The following is a 24,408-nucleotide window of genomic DNA, read 5'->3' as shown; positions in this document are numbered from 1 at the left end:
TTTTACATTCATTTTAATAACATTAAGCGTAAAATTTGTTATTTCCGCCAAAACGAATTCATTAAGCCAGAGATTATAAATCTTAAATTAATTTATGAATTAAATGTGAAAAGTATCCACTTGAATTGACATAAATAGATTTTGTTTAATAATATTATAAATTAAAATTTAATTTAAGTAGGCTCTGAGATACTTTTGAAATAAAATTTAACAAAAATTAATCAAGCGTAAAATTTAGTCTGGCCTTGGAAAGCATGTAAAGTTTGTGCTGCGTGTGAACTCTTGTATTTGCACATACACTATAGTTGAATTTATCAAAAAACGACCACGCAACCTTGAGGCGGACTGAGATGAGATCAAAGACAATTTTTATTACTTTTTAACCGAAGCAAAACGAGGGGTGTTATAAGTCTGACGTGTGTATTTGTATCTCTGTTTGTAGGATCTCATTTAGACAGCTACATGAGATCGTAGCTCTCGAACGGATTTTTTTTATATGCGCCGGGGTGGCAAATGACTCTACTCCACCTGATGGTAAGTGGTAGTAGAGTCCAAACGCGACGACGGCCAGTACAGTCGGGAAGAATGTTCTGTACTAGCCGTCCCCGCCTTGCCGACCCGCAAGATGCCTCTTCACGCCTCGTTTGAAGGAACCCGGGTTGAACCGGAATGAACCGATATTCATTTAGTTGCTTTTGTTTAAAAGATTTCTTAGTCGAGTGTTTTAGAAAATATATTCAGCCGTTCAATAGTTATGGGGGGTGAAAGACGGGATAAATAAACTATTGTAAGCGAATATATCCGAGTGGGCTATCAAATTAAAGGATTTGGTTTGTTATAGTATTGACATATTCGTATTCCTAACATGTAACTATACGGAAAAGGGCATAACATATTAGTTTCCAAAGAGGCGCATTGGCGCTGTAAGCACTATTTCAAATTACTATTTTAGCTTTATCTCTAAGGCATCTAATACCTGACTCCGTCCCATAAAACGCAGGCGGTGCCGCGTGTGATAGCTAGTATTGTATATTTTCTGTGTAAGCAATTGTTTAATAAGACCATAATAACAAAAAAAAAGACCAAAAACGATCAAAATATAGACACCGGAAAATTGGAAAAACTTCAACTGGTTTTTGAAAATTTTTCAATCGCTAAAAAAATAAATTAGAATTCCGAACGTTATTTCGTTCCATTGTTGGACCAAAAATTGGCCAGTTCGTGGAAACCGCTATTCAATTGGTAAATTGATTATTTTTCAACTCGACAAACAAAAACATTGTTAATGAACACATACGATCCAGTGATTAGAATATGTTTTAAATCAAGGCAACACTGATTATCTCGTTAGGGAAATTGTGAATCATGTGTGGGATGAATATCTGAAAAATGTGCCAACCTACATTGAAAAAAAAGTGAACCATCATGGGATGCCTGGCATATATGAAACAATGTAATTCCTGCTTCCTCTTTCCTTTATAAGACCGCGCGTGCTCTCAATGTCACCGCCTAACTGTGATATCAATTCTAACGCGCACAAAGAAATTTAGCAACTCCTTTCTTTGTCGCACTTCCAAAAAATGGAATTCTTTACCAGCTCACGTGTCACCTCTTACAACCCGGCTTCAAACGAGACGTGAAAAGGCATCTTGCGGGCCGGCAAGGCGAGGTCGGCTAGTACAGAACATTCTTCCCGACCGTACTGGCCGTTGTCGCGTTTGGAGTCTACTACCACTCCATCAGGTAGAGTAGTCATTTGCCTTCCCGGCAGATATAAAAAAAGAAGAACCCGTATTCAACATGACAACCGGTCTTTTTGAGACAAATGATCTTACTACATTGCCTGATGCATTCTTCGTAAATATCTGGATAAAAGTACATCCTTTGTCCAGATATATACGAAGTGATTAATATATCTCTCATACTGTATGATGGTACCGAGTAATTGTTTACAAAAATAATAACTAGAGCTTGCAACGCTTTAACGCATTTTCAAGTTAAAATCATATATTTGTTCAAGTGTTTTTAAAGGCGGTTTTATTTTTAACTTATAAGAAAATTAATACTTTAAAGAATCCTAATTATAAGTTGTGAAAAGGGGCGTGTCTCTTTTTAAATATAGATTAAATAACAACCCCTGAAGCCTAGTTCGAATAGAAATAATTACAAATGGCGCCCTTAACGCTACAATAATGTATAGCGTAGACTTTCTAAGTATACCTTCGTAACTGTATTTAATAATAACCTGCATTGCTTCTTGTTGAAGTGGATATTTGTTTCAAACAAAAGGATTGTTAGATTATGTATAATGTTGACTAAAAAAAAACAAAATTGTAACCGCCACGAGAGCCTTATTAAACATTTGAAATGACATATGTCGGTATTTTTTATTAAAGAAAATAAATTAAATATATATGGAGTAAAATACACAAAAAAAAAACTAATTAATTTATTATTTATTAAGTGTTATTAGCCGAGATGGCCTAGTGGTTAGAACGCGGGAATCTTAAAACGATCAACGGGATCTTGGGTTCAAAGCCGGGCAAGCACCTCTGAATTTTCATGTGCTTAATTTGTGTTTATAATACATCTCGCGATTGAGGGTGAAGGAAAACATCGTGAAAAACCTGCACGTGTCTAATTTCATTGAAATTCTGCCACATGTGTATTCTACCAACCCGCATTGGAGCAGCGTGGTTGAATAAACTCGAAACCTTCTCCTCAAAATGGAGAGTGGGCCTTAGCCCAGCAGTGGGACATTAACAGGCTGTTACTAAGTGTTTATTACACAAATTACTAACTTTATAAAAAAGAACGACTAGTAAGTATGCAAAGGCGGCCTTATCACTTACACTGATCTCTTACAAGCGACCTCTATAAAAATATTTTTTTATAGAGATTGTAAATAATAAACAAAAATATATTGTTTCGTTAAATCTGTTAAACATGCGATGCACACACAATGTTTGGCGGGCCGGTTGGCATGGTTGGTAGATACTTGCCTTTCACGCCGAAGATGGAAGAATGGGTTCGATTCCCACCTAGGACATACATTTGTGTGCATGAACATGTCTGTTTGTCGTGAGTTATGATTATGTATATAAGAATGTATATACAAAGGAAAAGTAGTATATGTAGTATATCAGTTGTCTGGTTTCCATAGTACAAGCTCTGCTTAGTTTGGGATCAGATGGCCGTGTGTGAATAATGTCCCAGGATACTGGTGGTTGAGCTTTGTGCAAGCTCGTCTGGGTAGGTACCACTTACTTATCAGATATTCTAACGCAAAACAGCAGTACTTGGTTTTGTTGTGGTCCGGTTTGAGGGTTGAGTAAACCAGTGTAATTACAGGCACAAGGAACATAACATCTCAGTTCCCAAGGTTGGTGGCGCATTGGCGATGTAAGTTATGGTTAACATTTTTAACAATGACAATGTCTATGGACGTTGGTGACCACTTATTCTATATAAAAAAAGCTCAATAGTGAAATATTTACTACTTTAAGTGTTACTAAGTTTCTAAACTCGACCATTAAATAAACCAAAAGTATCTTGTAACAGTGTTAGTAACTCCAGACTCGGTTGAACGAGACGTAACCGTGCAGTGGAAGTTACACCAAATTGGGTCATAAATTCAGAATAATCTATAAATCATTTGATCGCATCTCGTCCACCGTAAATCTCTTGCCGAGACGAGTTCGATCTTCCAAATACGTAGATTCTATAAGCGCTTTACAGCGCATCCAATGCTGGTTTGTGGGAATCCTGCATTGTAGCAGAAGAAAAAGCTTCTTCTGCGCAATACTCGTCATGTCATAATGATTTGTATATCGCAATTGCGTGAGCTTTTGCGGGACGCCTGGCAAATGTATGACATCGACATTATATTGTATATATAATGTAATATATGTACATAAAACGATAGCTTAATAAAGGAAATAAATATGGCGTAGTCATAAATATTATTTAAAGATAAGGATATGTGGGATTTGCCTGTATAAAGATTGCATACAACAGGTGACGTCTAAAGACGCGCGCTGAATAAGGCAAGTAAAATTCTGTGGTACGTATTGAAAGTGAGTGAGCGGGCAAGGGTATGTCACTCGACTGTCCCGCTCTTGCAGAATCAGCCGATTACACTGTCTTTGGTAGAAAAGTAAGCGTCTTCTGCGGACAAGCAATTAATAAATATTTTTATTAATTAAATTTTTTATTATTTTAAAACAGTTAAAATTTTGTATGTAATTTTGTATCAAATGAATTGATTTCGATCCAACAACGAAGAAAGCATTATTTCTATAACTACCCAGAAGAAGTTAACTTCGAGTAAGCTAGGGTCCGAAACCCTTACAGATATATCTAATACCTTATTAGATTTTTTTATATATATAGAACAGGAAGGCCGACGAGCATACGGGCCACCTGATGGTAAGTGGTCACCAACGCCCATAGACATTGGCATTGTAAGAAATGTTAACCATCGCTTACATCACCACTGCGCCACCAACCTTGGGAACTATGATGTTATGTCCCTTGTGCTTGTAATTACACTGGCTCACTCACCCTTCAAACCGGAATACAACAATACCAAGTACTGCTGTTTTGCGGTAGAATATCTGATGAGTGGGTGGTACCTACCCAGACGTCGGTCTGACGCCGCATAACATATTTCACATCAAAAAGTAACATTTATAAATGCCCCACTGCTGGGCTAAGATCCCCTCTCTTATTTACAAAAGGTTTAGTCTATAAAAGGTAGTTTATCATTAAATTTCCGGTCTTTATAAGCGAACAAAGAGCGCCGATTTAAGAAAAGATAAAGCTAGCTTTTCGCCAAAAAATTACGAATTTTTTTTCTTCAAATTTAAATCGAATTAATCACAAGGAATATTAATTAATTTACGACCTTATCTATAAACATTGCTTCGCGATTGTTAAACACATATTTATCTCTTTCTATCATTACTGATTTAACATTCGAAAGAAGAAGTCAGCATTGTTTACTTAACACTGTCTAACCAACATTTATAAATAAGGTAAATTAACGGTTAAAAAAACATGTTTGAAATTACTATTTTAGCTTTAAAGTCATTTAATAACTGACTCCGTCCCATAAAACGGAGGCGAAGCCGCGTTTGATAACTAGTATTGTATATATTTAAAATACATACATATAAATTAGATAAATGTCATGTGCTTAGCGAGCTATATGACTCAGTGGACAGAATATGTAAATATAAAACGAAAGTGGTTATTATTCCCGTCACCGTAATATTAATAAATAATGTCCTCCAGACCGATTTCGGCTACGGCGGCCAATCTCAAGAGAGATTAGCCAACTGCGCAGGAGATATTATAGTGCACAAGTGTGTGCGCAAACACAGGTGCACTCTCTATTCCCTAACTCTCATAATCCGATGGGACGGCGATCCGATACGACCGGAAAAAGTTCAGGCACAAGACCAACAGCTTTACGTGCTTTTCGAGGCACGGGAGTGTACATACCCAACTTCCAGACTCCGGGCTGCTGCTGAGAATTTTATTTTTTATTTATTTATTAATCCTTTATTGCACACACTTTGCAAACATTTAGTAACATAAATAAAACAATAAAACATAAATAAAACAAAATAGCAAGTAAAACATTAAGTATGCAAAGGCGGCCTCATCACTTACAGTGATCTCTTCCAGGCAACCTCTGTAAAGAGAAATGTTTATGTTTTTTATTTTCTGACAGAAAACCCCAATAACTTTTTATTGATCCGACTTGGGAATTGAACCCAGGACCTCCGTCTCTACGGCCTTAAATCAAGCCACTAGACCAACGAGACAGTCTCCGCAATATTATTGCACGTATAAAACTGTATCGTTACAATAAGCTTAATTATATTTATTAAAAATCAACTTTTATATACAAAACTACACGCCTATGTTGTTATCCGTTGAGTTACTTTGTCTCGAGCAAATCCTGAATTTAGCGTCATGTTTACACCATAAAAATAATGTATGATTGTAAAAATTTAACTCCGTAGGCTAAGAGGAAGTGGTTCTAAATCAGTTTGCAAGATAAGACCTGGTTTACTGGTGGTTGGGCTTTGTGCAAGCTCGTCTGGGTAGGTACCACCCACTCATCAGATATTCTACCGCAAAACAGCAATACTTGATATTGTTGTGTTCCGGTTTGAAGGGTGAGTGAGCCAGTGTAATTACAGGCACAAGGGACATAAAATCTTAGTTCCCAAGGTTGGTGGCGCATTGGATATGTAAGCGATGGTTGACATTTCTTACAATGCCAATGTCTAAGAGCGTTGGTGACCACTTATCATCAGGTGGCCCATATGCTCGTCCGCCTTCCTTTTCTATAAAAAAAAAAAAAAAAAAAAAAAAAAAAAAAAAAAAAAAAAAAAAAAAAAAAAAAAAAAAAAAAGAACAAACAAACAGCAAGTTATACAATAACTTGCCGATTCTTAACAGAATCTACATAACCGGTAGTAACTTAATATGTATTTTGATTTTTTCATACAAATTAAGTTCAGAATGTTAGTACGTAGTAGTAGTAAGTCTTTTTTGAGGAGATTGTTTGGAGCTTATTCCACCACGCTGCTCTGATGCGGTTTGGTTACACACGTGGAATAATTTCAATAAAATTAGACACATGCAGGTTTCCTCATGATGTTTTCCTTCACCGTCAAGCACGAGATGAATTATAAACACAAATTAAGCACATAAAAATTCCGCAGTGCAAGCCCGGGCTTAAACCCACAATCATCGGTTAAGATTCACGCGTTTAAACCACTGGGCCATCTCGGCTTTAGAATGTTCCTTAAAAGCTTTCAATTTTGAATGAACTTTGATGGCTAAATAGATTACGTCACAGGAAACCCCATGACGTCGCCAGTAAATCTTGTTACACACGAACCAATTTGTGATCCCCCATGGTATAAGGGTTCAACGCAAAAAGGGGAAACCGTAAATCAAACAAATAACAAAGTTATGTTTTTAAAGTAATTGAATTTGAAAATATCATATTTATTTCTCAAATTAATACTTAATCATAACTAATAATGTAAATACAAAAGTAAGTCTTTTTGTTATGCTTCCACGTCTACTACTCAACCGAACGTCATGATTTTTTTATAGTATACGTAGGCGGACGAGCCTTTTGCCACCTGATGGTAAGTCAGCAACGCCCATAGAGACATTGGCACTGTAAGAAATGTTAACCATCGCTTACATCACTAATGTGCCACCAACCTTGGGAACTAAGATGTTATGCCTATATCCTTTGTGCCTGTAACTACACTGGCTATCTCACCCTTCAAACTGGAACACAGCAATACCAAGTACTGCTGTTTTACGGTAGAATATTTGATGAGTTGGCGGTACCTACCCAGACGAGCTTGCACATAGCTATAAATATAAATACTCCTATAGAAAGTATACTATAATAATAATAATATCCTGGGACATTTTTCACACACGGCCATCTGTTCTCAAATTAAGCTTGTACAGAGCTTGTGCTATGGAAACCAGACAACTGATATACTACATATACTACTTTTCTTTTGTAAATACATACTTATACAGAAAATTACACCCAGACTCAGGACAAACAGACATGTTCATGCACACAAATGTCTGTCCTGGGTGGGAATCGAACCCACAACCTTCGGCGTGAAAGGCAGGTATCTACCAACTACGCCAACCAGCTCGTCGCATACTCCATTAAAGTTAAAAAAATATCTAAAATTTATACAAATAAATAAAATTGAAGTATCCGTCTGTGATTTCAAAATCACTGCCTCTTTTAATGTTAATTTGGCTATTTGAGTTACCACAACGAAAACAGACATTTTCTTTTGGACTACCATTGCTACCTAATAATTTAATTTAAACAGGCATTATGTATATTAAAATTGCAGATTATATAAGATTTTCCTAACAAATTTAACGCTGGCGAAACCATGAGTTATGTTGGTAACATTAAATATAGCAAATTCTTATGTTTTTGTTTCATTAGCGTGTAACGATGGGGCCTATAGACTGCCTATAAAGGCCTCTTAAAAATTACCAGATAAAAAAAATCTTTGTATCAAGATTTAAATTTTTTGTTTTAATTTAGTTGGTCATTTTAGTTTTATTATGTTCGTTTTATTAATTTTTAAGTTATGTTATGAGTATCAACGTGTACTTCTGTTGGAGTTCCATCTAAATAAATTAATAATATTCAAGTAGTTTTTAAAAGCTCTTTGATGATACATCAATATCTGGGGTTAGTATAATTAGATTGTCCCGGCGAATACTGGGGTTGGGTCATTCTATTAGGATTTTCTTTATAAATACTTTTAGTTAACACTAGCTGCCTATCCTGTCTTCGTATGTTTTATAAGATAGGTAGGCGGACAGCCGATTTAGCCATTTTTTTTTATTTTATTTTATTTATTTAAGATTCACCAGTGGTAAATACATCAACACGTACAAAGGTATACAATTTTAATACAACTTAAAACTAAATGCATTACCTATTAAGGTGAATACCACTTGCAAAGATAAAGTTGGAGATGACAAACTTATAAATAATTAATTGTTAGTAAATCAAGGTTAAAAATGACAAGAATTAACAATAATAGTAAAATAATAAAATACAAATATAAACAAAATAAATTAGTTAGCTGACAATTTTGACAATATTTTTTTGTGAAACTTGTTTGATGAGTCTCCAAAAGGGTCTAAAACAGCACTGTGCTCATTCAAAATTCCACATAAGCGAGATACAGGTGAATTGCTTCCTAAAACAGTTTTGCGGAAAGGTCTTACTAATGGTGTTATTGGTTTACGTGGATATCTAATGGGAACATTCAATTTAATTTTTGATATCAGAAACGAGTTATCATAGTTGTTGTTAAGTGTTTTATAAAGAAATTTTAAATCCAACAAATCCCTCCGATCACTTAGTGAAAGAATTTTGAAAAATTCCAATCTTTTTTTGTAAGAAGGAAGTATTTTCCCTAAGTATAGGAAGGAAGTTATTTTCATTTGATTTTAATTGGTCATCACCGTCCATAAACAATGGCGCTGAAAGGAATTCCTTATATCGCCAATGCGCCACCGACTTTGGGAACTAATGGATGTTTTTTTTATGTAAGAAAGGGCAAACGAGCAATACTCGCCTAATGGAAAGTGTATCACCGCCCATGGACACCTGCAACACTCGAGGGCTTATAGGTGCGTTGCTGACCTTTAAATGTCTCTTTCCAAACCGTCACTTCACAATGACAATTAAACTAAAAACTACGAAATAATATTTAATAACTTTTCTATAAAAGATAGATAGACTGTCGCTGACAATACTGTTGACATTTTTTTTAATTATTTGAAAGCTTTCACGTTAGCTGTGATATCTAATTCCGATTACTGTCACTAGATGGCACTGTTTTCCCTCTATACAAATCTTAGTTATGTTGCCGCTATCGGATAATTAAAAAAACTCGCAGTACACTGTTATAGTTCTGGCAGCATTCCCTTCAAAATACGAGTAACTGTAGCACCATATATCACGCTAAGCTATCAATCAATCAACAGTCAGACTATCCCACTGATACGGCATTTAACCGCGCACCACGTTTTGACATGTGTCGAGATTAGTAGTTAGAACGCGTGAATCTTAACCGATGATTGCGGGTTTAAACCCATGCAAGCACTGAATTTTCATGTGTTTAATTTGTGCTTATAATTCAAGCTTTCCGGTGAAGGAAAACATCGTGAGGAAAACTGCATGTGTCTAATTTCACTGAAATTCTGTCACATGTGTATCTACCGCATTGGAGCAGCGTGGTCCAAACCTGCTACTCAAAAGCAGAAGAGGCCTCAACCCAGAAGAGGGACTTCATTTTATTACGATGTCTGATTTGATGTTTTTTTTTATAGAATAGGAAGGCGGACGAGCATATGGGCCACCTGATGGTAAGTGGTCACCAAACACCCTCAGACATTGGCATTGTAAGAAATGTCAAACATCGCTTACATAGCCAATGCGCCACTAACCTTGGGAACTAAGATTTTATGTCCCTTGTGCCTGTAATTACACTGGCTCACTCACCCTTCAAACCGGAACACAACAATAACAAGTACTGCTGTTTTGCGGAAGAATATCTGATGAGTGGGTGGTACCTTCCCAGACGAGCTTGCACAAAGCCCTACCACCAGTAAATACAGTCAAACGTATCACGTATCAGTTATTGCCGCAGCTTGTATGATCGACTTAGTTACCGTGACGGCAAACGACACGACGATCTGTTATGCCTCTACTACACTACACTACTATACATACTTCGTTGCTACAATAATAAGAAAAATATTTTTAGTTTATTAACCTTATTTATTTATTTAGAGTCATATTAATTTATATATTCTGTAACAAAAATTAAAATAAAAAACAAAATACGCATTACAAATTTATAGAAAAAAAAAACGCCGTCTAAAAGATTGTCCGTGACATTGTACCCAAGACATTAGCACTGTTGCCATGTTTTCTAACGAAAATAATATTATATTAAGTGACACCATATTTATTTATTTGTTTTCTTTAATTATAAATTATCTTATTCGGCGTAGTAGTAGAGGCGTAGGTACTCTATGTCTTTGCAAATTTTCATGATGATCGGTTAAGTAATTAAGATGTAAAAGCGTAACAAACGAGCAAACAAACTTTCGCATTAATAATATTAATAACGATTTTAATAACCATCAATTTCAATGCTTCATATCTGCCGCACGTCACCAAAAGGCGCGCAAACAGATATTGCACTATAAAAGTATATTTGACTTCATCGTTGTTCTAGTAGTTAGATTCTAGTTGTAGAAAACCAGAGATTCCGACATCTCGGGTTCAATACCGATTTCAGGCCAATAGTTAGTTATTGGGATTTTCCTGCCCAAGACTCTCAGTAGCAACCCGGCGCCTGGAATGTGTCTCCCGTGTCTCATCAAGCACGTAAAGCTGTCCGTCAGAAATATTTCCAATCGTGTCGTATTGCATCGAATAATGGGTTTGAAAAAAGAGTACACCTGTGTTTCCGCACACACTTGTGCACTATTATATGTGCTGCACAGATGTAATCTTGAGATTGGTCATGGCCGAAATCGTTAAGAGAACATCAATCACAATGGACTAATTACTCATAAAAAAACCGCATGATAGCAATTAATAATTGCAACAAAGCGAATACTATCCATCGATTTAAAGCAATGTCCGTTCTATAATTACACACACACACATAAACGACACCCGCACACAGACGTATACTATCTATCTATCTTATCTTGAAATAGTAGAATGAGCAAAGATAAACAAACCACATATTTAAATATTCCATTCGATTTGCTATAAACTTGAAGCCAAGCTTTAATATACTTCAGAAATTCTCAATTAATATGTGTTATATCACAACGCTATTCCACTTAACTGCTTATATACACTTAAATTTTACTTCCAAAGTTCCGATGACAACTTGGCACCAAAACGCCATTTTTTCACGAACAAATAATGAATACCACAAATTATCTTGACAAATAATGGCATGTCAATTCGAGGTCAATAATTTATCGTTACTCCTGCTATGGGCTTTATAACGTACCTGTAATTACAACAATATGGAAAGACCCTGTCTAGAAATACATTAGCCAACCAGCCATTAATTTTCACAGGTGGTAGGGCTTTGTGCAAGCTCGTCTGGGTAGGTACCACCCACTCATCAGATATTCTACCGCAAAACAGCAATACTTGATATTGTTGTGTTCCGGTTTGAAGGGTGAGTGAGCCAGTGTATTTACAGGCACAAGGGACATAAAATCTTAGTTCCCAAGGTTGGTGGCGCATTGGCTATGTAAGCGATGGTTGACATTTCTTACAATGCCAATGTCTAAGGGCGTTTGGTGACCACTTACCATAAGGTGGCCCATATGCTCGTCCGCCTTCCTATACTATAAAAAAATAATAATAATTGCTTGTTAGTATTTCAAAGTCTAAACGCTTTAATTAATTATAAATTTGTTTTAGTTATGGTAACTCGCAAAAAGCTATATTAAATAAAAAAGATGCAGTTAGTTTGGAATAACAGACAGACACTCCACTTATTTATTTCGTATTATTATATTCGCTTAAAAAACATCATTCACATACTTCTGGGTGCAAATAACGAAATGCAAAATACACAATGTATTATTATAAATATTTTCTAGGGAGATGCGAGTAATACTTTTTTTTAAAACGAACTTCAAAATGTTAGTGTTGTTTGTATAAAGAAAATGTATTCCATTAAATCCACGTGCACGACTTAATTGATAGATCGAAGCTTTACCTCAATATGACTCTCAAGTCCTACAGATTAATTTTAGGATGTGCTCGAGGAGAGGTAGTTTTCATTCCAAGAATACCATCCATGAGAATATATCATTCGAATTTATAAGTATATAGTACACGAAGTTCCCTCTAAAAGTGTGCTTCCCCATGACAATCCAATGTCCCATTGCCTGTCGTTGAACATGGCCGGCACTGATTTTAGTGAGAACTGATATCACATGTAATGCTCCAGAGTGAGCTCTGCGAGTAACTTTGGCCCCAAAAATAAGTACCTCAAACGTTGTTTTTTATGTAAATAATATGTATGTATATAAATTGTCTAGCCGAGATGGCCTAGTGGTAGGGACACATGAATCTTAACCGATGATCTTGGGTTCAAGCCCGGGCAAGCACCATTGAATTTTCATGAGCTTAATTTGTGATTATAATTCATCTTGTGCTTGACGGCGAAGGAAAACATCGTGAGGAAACCTGCATGTGTCTAAATTCACTGAAATTCTGCCAAATGTGTACTCCACCAACCCGCATTGGAGCAACATGGTGGAATAAGCTCCAAACCTTTTTCTCAAAAAGGAAGAGGAGGCATTAGCCTAGCAGTGGGACATTCACAGGCTGATGCTGTACTATACTGTAATATAAATTGTAATATCAGAATCGCTGACTCTGATATTACAATTTATATTAGTTTCGGAGTCAGAGGTCCACCACCTACGCTTATGTAAAAACCCTAGATTTAAATAAAACTGCCAACTAAAATTGTGAACATGTCTGAGTATAAATAAAATTTATTATATTATTTATATTATAGGTAGCCGGACAGGCAAATAGGCCACCTGATGTTAAGTGATCGCCACCGTCCTTAGACATTGGCGATGTAAGAAATATTAATCATTCCTTACATCGCTAATGCGCCTTCAATCTTGGGAACGAAGATGTTATGTCCTTTGTGCCTGTAGTTACACTGGCTCACTCATTCATCCTTCAAACCGGAACGCAACCATACTAAGTATTGCTTTTTAGCTGTAGAATATCTGGTGAGTGGGTGGTACCTACCCAGACGGGCTTTATGGACGGGCACAAAGCCTACCACCGTTTACAAAGAGGTGCTTCGATTATTAAATATAAATAAAGATTTTAGTGAGTTTAATAGTTTTGTTTAACCTGAATTTGATAGAATAAAATATCTAACGGCGTGGGTAGATGCCGGGGTATTTAAGCAACAGATTCGTGGATAGGACCATTAGTTAGGGATTCACAGTAAGTTCACTGATGGTTATTAAAAGAATAATCATCAATATAAAAATAAAAAAACCCTTGACCTTCCTTTTTTCTAACCAGAATGACATTTCATGCTTCTTACTTTAAAATTACAGACTTTCAAACTATCATTTATCCTTTCCTTATAGTTGAGCGAAGCCGCGGACAAAAGCTAGTTAAATAAATAAATCTATATCTAAGGAAAGACGTAGGTAGTTAGCGATGTTTTTAACAATCTATTTATATACAAGTAATAAAGAAAAAACTCCCGAATTATTTAGATTTAAATTTTCGATAGAAACATTTAATTTATCGTTATTTTAATCTCAACACTGAATAATTGAACAAGGTGATGGATTTATGAGTAGCGTTAGCAGAATAAGCGACTTAAAAGTAATACATTTGAAAAAAATTGCTCGACTTTGTGCCTTGAATAATAAGTTATGGATCAAAGTTTTAAAAAGCGAACGTGTAACTCGACATTAGTAATTATTCTTATGAAATTTCCTTCCATGGTTATTATCTGTGTGTCTATCCACTCGGATGTTTGTGTTTTGTCTCTTTCTCTCCCTTAACATGCACCATTGCTTAACAGTGATGTGTTTGTCCAATGCTGGACTATGAACAAGCTACTGAGCCTGAGGCCTGAACTATTTTTTTGTCTTGTTTTTTATTTGTTTATACAAACAAAATATTAATATTTATTTTTATCTGGCACCCATTAGCCTTGTCAACTTGTTTGGGTACTTAAACAATAAATAATACTTGCAATGCCCTTTTTGTTGACATTCCTATTTAGCCCTCCAATTAAACGTAAAGCTTGTCTTAGTGAGGATCACAATAGCCCAAGGGTGGATCGGACCTGCGACTTTTACATCGCTAGGCGGCCCGTTATGCGACGCTGTCCAGTCGTGTCGGGTTATGTTAGGGAGGTTATGGAGAGAGAGGAGACTGAGGAGATCTCCGCCGAGCCACGAGAGGAGCACAGCACGGGAGAGGCCGCGAATGCGTTATATCAACAGGATCCCGCAGACTCTCCGATCCGGCCGAGGATGGCCACCAGTGGTTTTAGTGGGTTACAATCCCACATAACCGAGTTCCCCCCCCCCCCAATGGGAGCCGGGTACCTTTCTGAAGTAAAAAGGAAAGTTATAGAGTGAGTTACGAAGTGCACTTGTTAGCGCCCAGTTGAAGTCTTTAATTTGTCCTGTGCAGAGGTATTATATGGAATTTGCACTTTATAATAATTTATAATTTAAAGGAAAAACGTTCACGGCATTCGAATATTATAACATTGTAACAATTTATTAATTAAAAATAATTAAATACATTTTCTGCTGACGGTACTTATATAACTTGTTATTTGAAAAGTTCACGCAACGTAGCCAGCGCTAGAGTTTACATAATAAAAGGGGTTAATTTATTTAATAAATAATTGTGTGTTAAAAAGTCGTTGTGTCATGTGAATTTGCTTTTAGTTTTTTTTAAGCTTACATATTATAACTTATTTAAAGAAACTTATATAATGGGGTCAAATTTGTAATGTGATATATAAATTTAATTTATTTTATTTATTTATTTTATTATATAAGGTCTCGAATGTGGAAGTTCTGCGACGCGTCAACCAAAAACGGCAACTTTTGGAGACTGTCAAGAAGAGAAAAGTTGCATATCTCGGACACGTGCTTAGGCATGAAAGATATGAACGTTTGCAACTGATTATGATGGGAAAAGTTGCTGGAAGGAGAGCTGTTGGGCGCAGAAAAAAGTCTTGGCTGTGCAACATCCGTGAATGGACGGGAATCGCGAGTGCTGTCGAACTCTTTCGCCTCGCGAAGAACAAGAAGGAGTATTTAAAGCTGACTGCCAATCTTCGCTAGTCGGAGTGGCACTCGAAGAAGAAGAATATAAATTAACGCGCCTTGGGGTATGCACTCTCTTATGCCCTTAAGGAGTAAGTAGCCTGAAAGAACACATGCAGGTTTCCTCACGATTTACAATTATGAGCACAAATTTAGCACATGTTATTTGCTGTAGTGGTGCTTGCTACTGAACTACATATATCGGCTTTTATTCAACCGACAGTTTTAAAATCACAACAAGATAATATTATTAATGCGAAAAATAATTTATGTAAATAAAATAAGTCAGTTATGCTAATATGAACCGATTTTGTTAAAATTTGGTATGAAGCTTTACTGGTGGTAGGGTTATGTGCAAGCTCGTTAAGTAGGTACCACCCACTCATCAGATATTCTACTGCAAAATAGCAGTACTTGGTATTGTTGTGTTCCGGTTTGAAGGGTGAGTGAGCCAGTGTAAATTACAGGCAATTACAATTCCCAAGGTTGGTGGCGCATTGGCGATGTAAGCAATAATTAACATTTCTTACAATGCCACTAATTACAATATACAATTTCTTATGGTGACCTCTTATCATCAGGTATTTATATGCTCGTCCGCCTACCTATATTATAAAAAAAACCACAAGCACGGATTTAGGCCTCTTTTTTTAGCAAATACCTCGTCCCCTAACACTCGAGCAAAGGGCGATACTAGTGCTTAAACAAAAGCATGAGAATAATAAACCCACCGCCCACAAGTCGAACTAACGATGAAGGGCTGAAAAGTTGGAAGTAAAGCTTACCTTTAAAATTAAACTTTAAAGTTATAATATTTTTTACATAGGTTTTTTAAATACAAGACACGTAAATTTATTAGTTGTATTCCTTATTTAGATTCGTTTGATATAATTAATTACTTTATTAAAAGGTCAACTGCCTCGTTGGTCTAGTGTCCACATGTAAGGCCGCAGACCCGGAGGTCTTGGGTTCAAATACCAGGACCGAACAATAAAAATCTATTGGGCTTTTCTATCGAAAATTCTCAATAGCAGCTCGGAGTCTGGAAATTGGTAATGTGTACACTCCCATGCCTCGGAAAGCACGGGAAGCCGTTGATCCTGTGCCTGAACTCTTTCCGGTCGTGTCGGATTGCCGTCCCATCGGACTATGAGAGTAAGGGAATAGAGAGCGTACCTGTATTTGTGCACTATAATATGTCCTGCGCAGTTGGCTAATCTCGCTTGATACTAGCCGCCGTCGTGGCTGAAATCGGTCTGGAGGACCTTAAAAGGTCGACTTACTTAATACAACAGTTATTATAGAAACAATAAAAGCATAAGTATTATTATATTATAGTAGGTTCTCTTCCCGACTTCGAAATCTATAATAATATTTTAAAGAGGTATTATTTGTTTTTTTTTGTATGTTTATTTGTAATGGATAAACTCAAAAACTAATAAGCCGATTTTAAAAATTCTATCACCTACAGAAAGCTACATTATCAGCGAGTAACATATGATGTATTTGATTTTAGAAAAAAATTAGAAATCCCTACAAAAAATGCAATAATATAGAAGTCATTTATCAACGTGTACTGCAAAAATTATTATCTTCAGCCTTTTGCCGTCCACTGCTGGACGAAAGCCTCCCCCATAGAACGCAAACCACGGGATGGTTATCTTAAAGCTAAAACTATTGATGATACCTAAAATAATGTATTCCGTGTGAATAGTACTTACGATTACCTACAACAAAACCCGCCAGACAATAAATCTAACAATCATAGTTTGTGACTTAACTTGGTTTTTGTTCAAATTAGGTAATTAAAAACACGGGAAGATCAAAAGTTAATTTTATTCGTATCATGATATTAATCCTTATGCAATTAAATAGCTTCGTAATAAAGTCGATTATGTAGATTTTTTAGGCGGACGCGCATATCGGCCTCCAGATGGTAAGTGATCACAGACGCCCATAGACTTTGGTATTGTAAGAAATTTCATCGCTTACATCGCCAATGCGCCACCAACCTTGGGAATTAAGATGTTATGTCCCTTGTGCTTGTAATTACACTGACTCAATCACCCTTCAAACCGGAACAGAACAATAACAAGTACTGCTGTTTTGCAGTAAAATATCTGATGAGTGGGTGGTACCTACCCAGACGAGCTTGCACAAGCCCCTACCACCAGTAAAAATTACACGTATATTCCTCTTTAAATTATTCGAATCGGACCTTTCGTTTAGAAGTTAGGACGGGTATAAAAAGCCGAAAAGAAATAAAAATAACGCGCTGTGAGTGAACCTCGGATATCAGGAGCAAACAGTATTACGCTTAGTCTATTATTTACCAAAACATTTTATTTTACTGTAAGCTAGAAACAACTATTCAATAGTACGTTTGTATTATATATAAATAAATATATATATATTTAAGCGGGTACCACACAACCATAGTCGGTTGTCAGACGTCAAGTTGTGAAAATATAAGACGGGTGCCTATTTTATTATGCAGCCAGATGATGGAAATATAAAATATAATGGTGAATCTGTCAGAAGTGCATGTGATCGTTTGTCGAGCGACCCACTTGGTCTCCTGCTCTTGCATTTATACTTTCAAACGTTTTAAAAAAGTACTTATAGTGGCGATCAACGGTACACCGTTCCATTCGTATGTACCATGTTTACCTCGTGGTAGGACTTTGTGCAAGCCAACTTTGTTTGTTATATACTTATATATACTTATCACATATTCTACCTTAATACTTAGAACTGTTGTGTTCCGAACTAGTTTTAAACGATACGAACAAATATCGGGATTAATAGCAACAGCCTAAGAAGCGCGAGGTTCTAGAATACTATAGAATATATTTGTAATTCAGTCGCCCTATACCCAGCCCAGGGGATTACCACGAAAACTTGCCAGGAAATGAACATCTAAGCATTGAAACGGAACATCAAAATAAACCCACCAAAATGGTTAGCTTTACTAATAAATGAACACAATTTTCCTTTAATTAAATCCTTCTTTATTCCCCACGGAGAATTAAGGTTTTCTTATTAAAATCTAAATAGCTCACGGAAAAAGGTACTAAAAACGTTAACAACCTTTTTGGTAAGAAGGTATATTTATTATGGCATAAAAGAAAAGTTTTCAATTTTCGAAATTATAACTTTGACATTATAGTTTTTTCTAAACTGTCCAAGGCGTAACCTTAGACAGTTTTATGCAATTGAATAGCTTTAATTCTAAGTTAGATGTATGTATGTGTGTGTGATGTGTTTTCTTACAATGCCAATGTCTATGGGCGTAGGTCACTTACTAACAGGTTGCCCATATGCTCGTCCGCCTACCTGTACTATAGAAAAAATAGTTTTTTATTTTCCAATATTTTTTACGCGGCTTACAGTAGAGTGAAATGGTAGGAAATATCTCATAACGTAATAGCAAAGTCAATCAAAAGAATACATTTTATTTAAAATACTTACCTAACGTTCTTTCTTTTAATTTATAATAGTTTTTTCATTTATTTTTAAGCTATGTACAGTTATTTTTAAAATATATAAAATTAAAATAAAAGTTCTTAGAAATACAAAAACAAAAATATAAAGGCAATACGAAACCATATAAAGACCAATAGCGCTACGGCTTCGAGCCGCACGCATGTCCCAATTTCGATCCTTGGGCTATTGTCACAATTCCCATCACAAACTTTGTTTACTTGGAGGAATAAATTACTAAAATTCCTAATAACAAACTCCTTAAAATGGGGATTGCTATTACTACAGTTTTGAGTCGAAAAATATCGCAAATAACTTCGTTACTGACGGGGATCCCCCGACCGCACGTTTTTTTTTTGTTGGTAACACCAACTCATAATCAGATACAATAAAAATTAAATTAAATTTCTATTGAGGCGTCGCGTCTGTTTGAACGCGATAAGCTAAAAAACTACAAATTTTCATAAGATCTTCAGAATTCGACAGAGATTTATGAAGAAGGTTTTCGTTAAGTTTTTTTTGGAAATTGCTCGAAACTTGTCTGATTGTTGAAGATAAAGTCCTGCGAACTGAAATTGTTAAACAATTTAAATAGAGTTATAAGTATTACGATATAAACGTATTAGATAGACCTTTATTCGAAACGTGCGAAACTGGGACGGTAGCTATATAAATAAAAATAACTAAAAATTAAAGCTGGTGTAATTTAATAAATAATTAATAAATAATAACATAAATAAATAAAAACACTGACATAATACCGTATATAACATCGCAGGCTTGACAATAAATACATTAAGGAATTATGTATACAATAACAGCCTGTTAATGTCCCACTGGCTTAAGGCTTGACAGACTAGACACATGCAGGTTTCCTCACGATATTTTCCTTCACCGTCAAGCACGAGATGAATTATAAACACAACATAAGCACATGAAAATTCAGTGGTGCTTGCCGGGTTTGAACCGACAATCATCGGTTGAGATTCGCGCGTTCTAACCGCTAGGCCATCTCGGCTTTTGTATATTTTTCGTAATATAATAACGCAGTTAACATCTCTTTTTTTTAAGATACTTTTATTTCGTTTATACCAGTTTTAATAGCTTATTATGTATATTAAAATCTTGTCTATATATATGTATATATACTCGTGTGTGCGAAATACCACTCATGAGACCTCCTAAACTATCCGCCCGATTGATTTGAAATTTATCACAGTTACTTCTGCCCCAACGCAATTTTACGTAGACGCTCATTTAGAACGGATTTTACGCAAATCTTATCCAAAAAAACATTTTTCTTATTATCTACTTTTTATTAGCTAGTGTTATATATAGAAAATATCATTAAAAACAACGATATTTTATAAATTTAACAATTATTAATTTAACAAATGATGTACATTAAAGCTGAAAAGAACAGATACTACACTTTGATCTTAGCCAAAAGGCCGAGAAGCGAATCACCACTGAATTTTCATGTGCTTAATTTGTGATTATAATTCATCTCGTGCTTTACGGTGAAGGAAAACATCGTGAGGAAACCTGCATTTGTCTAATTTCACTGAAGTTCTGCCACGTGTGAATTCTACCAACCCGCATTGGAGCAGCGTGGTGGAATAAGCTCCAAACCTTCTCCTCAAAAAGAGGAGAGGAGGCCTTTAGCCCAGCAGTGGGACATTCACAGGCTGTTACGGTTACGGTACATTAAAGCCTTATATATAAATAAAAATATCTACTGTATATATATATACATGATCGCGTGGAACGGTGGCAAGAATGGTAGCAGCAATTCCGATCCTCTGGGCGGAAAATGAACCAGACCCTGTCACAAATAAAGGCAATAACGGGCTGTTATATTTTTAATAAAAATTTAGTAAATAAGCACCAAAAGTGTGAAATTTCAGCTCAAACGAATGTATGGAACTTGCTTAAAATTTATTTACAAGATCCACACCATACTAAAGGCTCAAGTTAAATAAAAGCTCGTGAGAAAAGCTGTTTCTAGATTCTTAAATAATTCAAAATCGGCCTTTCTTGCCGATATTAAGTGTACTGTTAGTATATTATAATATATATAATATAGTTTATATATATACATTTTATATAGACATATATGATATGAAAGGGTGTAAAAAGATATAGAAAAAATGAACCAAAGGGAACAGACGTCTTTGAAGACAAGATTATATGAAGAAAAAAAAAATAGTGCACGAAGAGTTTTTTTTTTTTAATTATCGTCTCAAGCAGTATAGACCAAAGTCTGCAATATATTTTTTTATTCAAAGCTTAATCGTTCGTGCGAAGTCGGGAATGATCGTTAGTGAATATATACGTAGGTAGTGAGCATTATGTTACGACGTTAGGGCGGATTGTTTGTTTTAAATCAGGATTATACTAGAAATTCTGATATTTGGTGTTATTAATAATGTTCACGATAGAATTCGGACATTTTGAATTTGAGTATATATATTTGACAAGATAATCATTTCGAGGTTGAAATGTTCCAAAATAATGAAAACAATTTTTGAACGAAATTCTATTTGGATTGACGTGTTTTTTTTTCAATGTCAAATTTTTAAAATGGCTAAGAATAAAAATGAAGTTGATTAATTTTGAAATATTGTGTTGAATTCTAAATGTGGAACAAATAATAAATACAATAGCTAAGATTAAAATAATTTTATAAAATTATATAATAACTTACGTGAAATTCTTTATAATATTATTTTCACATAAATATTTTCGGACACATCACTTTTTGTTCACATAATATTTAAAACTCAATTAAAACGCATTTTAATATTTATTGTTCATCGATTTTGTATTTTTATATGTTTATTAGAGACTTCCGAGGCAGCCTTCCTCTTACGCACGCGTAGAATTACTGCCCTTAAAAGCGACGTAGCTTTGTTGTTAGTGATGTGAATTATGTTAATCGATATTCTAGATACTAGTATCGATATACATGTCTATTTCAAATAGCTGAACATTTTAATTATGGTTTTAAATTCAATTCTTATTTTTTTACTCATAATGCAGGCCCTGACAGTGGTCGAAGGCAACTAGCCATTTTGACGGCCCCACCGTGTAACGAGGTAATATTAAACGAGGTTTTATTTATTAATGTGATAGTCTGTCTTATAGGGCTATTCTGTAAGAACAAACTCGAAACTCATCGCAGAAAACGTTCCTGGAATATCGGTAAGTGATATGAGACGTTATTGCGATGATAATAACAACATTTCAAAACACGCAACAAAATAGTATGTAATACGTCGGTGTTAACACTTCACGGGTGAGTAATGAAGCGAGTTCTTACAGAATAGCGATCTAGGTCTGGATATTAATCACTCATTAATCTTTCTACCAAACGTCAGACTTTATTGATTTGTGGTAAATATGACCGCGTACCATCAAGCCACGGATTTGCTTCCTAAAGTATTAAAAAAAACGCCAAACCATAAAGTTTATACTAAAAATATAGTCTAATAAACTTTTACGAGTAATTTGAATTGACAAACGTAATAAGCACCAGCTTAGTAGATTATAAAGAGAGCAACAGCAAGAGCATTATACAGAGACAGCCTGTGAATGTCCCACTGCTGGGCTAAGACCTCTCTTTTTGAGGACAAGGTTTGGAGCTTGTTCCACCACGCTGCCCCAATGCGGGTCGGTGGAATATACATGTGGCAGATTGTCAGTGAAATTCGACACATGCAGGTATCCTCACGATGTTTTCCTTCACCGTCAAGCACGAGATGAATTATAATAACAAATTAAGCACGTGAAAATTCAGTGGCTTGGCTTTTGGTGGCAGTTGGCAGGCTTGCCCGGGTTTGAACCCACAATCATCGGTTAAGATTCACGCGTTTTTACCACTGGGCCATGTCGACCTTTTTTTTGAACATTGAATATAATATTATATACAAATATATATATTAATTCTGTTACATGGACTTATGTTAATAATTCATTACATTTTTTTTATAGAATAGGAAGGCGGACAGCCATATGGGGCACCAGATGGTAAGTGGTCACCAACGCCCATAGACATTGGCATTGTAAGAAATGTTAACCATCGCTTACATCACCAATGCGCCACCAACCTAGGGAACTAAGATGTTATGCCCCTTGTGCCTGTAATTACACTGGCTCACTAACCCTTCAAACCGGAACACAACAAATCAAGTACTGCTGTCTTGCGGTAGAATATCTGATGAGTGTGTGGTACCTACCTAGACGAGCTTGCACAAAGCTCTACCACCAGTGCTCTTGTATCTACATTACGTATAGTCATATTACATTTTCCACTGAGATTTTCGTATTGTTAAGTCAATGTTTATAATCAAATATACAAATATATATATCCTTCTGAAACGAAATTTTATCGATATAACGTTAGCAAGTCACATCACTGGCATAGCATCCCGGTAGTGAGATCGTTCAATATTCCCCGTCAAGCCTCGGAAAATCTCTAGAAAGAGATAGCGAATAACCTAAATAGATTTGAACGTGTGCGTGAAAGAGATGGTTTATCCTTCCGAACACGACGGAAGAAAATTCGGTAAAAATATTTATTTTATATTTAATATAGTTCCTGTTTTATATATTATATATGTTCATTAACTTTATAATGATTTAATATAAATAACTGGGGATTTTAATGAATTTAAATGATATAATTTAATATTATAATTACAAAAGCACAAAATTAAATGGTAAATTACCTTCTTTTGAGAAGGTTTAAAGCACCACGCTGTTCTGATGCCGTTTGGTGGATACACGTGTACTTTTAGTTTCATCCGATAGATGCATTTCCTTACAACCGCCAAACTACCTATGAAAATTCCAATGAGCTAGTGTGGGTTTAAACCCGGTTAAAATTCGCGAGTTCTAACCACTGATTCATCTAGGCTACACATACAACAATATTTCAACCAACTTCATTTGGCTATAGGGCTTTGTGCATGCCCGTCTAGGTACCACCCGCTCAACAATACACAGGCGCAAGTGATATCTTAGTTCCCAAGATTGGTAGCGCATTGGCTGTGTATGGTCTCGCTTTAGCCCGCCTGCCCAACTATTTCATTTAAAAAAAACCATATGTCTTTAAATATAGTAATCAAAATATACTTTAGTAAGCTTCTATAATTTAAACATTTAAAACGTTACCAGTACATAATATATGTTACAAGATTATTTAAATTTGGAATATAGATTCTGCTTAGAAGAGCCGGCAAGTAGCTCTGGAGTTAATATTATCCATATATGGACGATAAACGATATAGTTAACTGCCTCGTTGGTCTAGTAGCATAATCTAAGGCTGCAGACCCGGAGGTCCTGGGTTCAATTCCCAAATCGGGTCAATAAAAAGTTATTGGATTTTTCTGTCAGAAAATTCTCAGTAGCAGCCCGGAGTCTGGAAGTAGAACTGGTGGTAG

The 24,408-nt window shown here is 35.6% G+C and overlaps 1 protein-coding gene and 1 pseudogene across 1 annotated transcript in view; both read right to left on the bottom strand.

The window, feature by feature from the left end:
• LOC126779996 (igLON family member 5-like) overlaps positions 1-21,682 on the bottom strand; it is a 110,119-nt gene extending 88,437 nt beyond the window's left edge. Inside the window, exon 1 of the mRNA XM_050504233.1 lies at positions 21,671-21,682. The gene's annotated coding sequence lies outside the window, so the exon portion shown is untranslated. The remainder of the gene's footprint in view (positions 1-21,670) is intronic.
• On the bottom strand, positions 20,322-20,426 carry LOC126780175 (U2 spliceosomal RNA; annotated as a pseudogene).
• Positions 21,683-24,408: the final 2,726 nt, after the last annotated feature.

Source organism: Nymphalis io, chromosome 30, assembly GCF_905147045.1.
Source record: "Nymphalis io chromosome 30, ilAglIoxx1.1, whole genome shotgun sequence".
NCBI classification, from domain to species: Eukaryota; Metazoa; Arthropoda; class Insecta; order Lepidoptera; family Nymphalidae; genus Nymphalis; species Nymphalis io.
The sequence above is the reverse complement of the archived record's forward strand: the minus strand, read 5'-3'. Positions and strand labels throughout refer to the sequence as shown.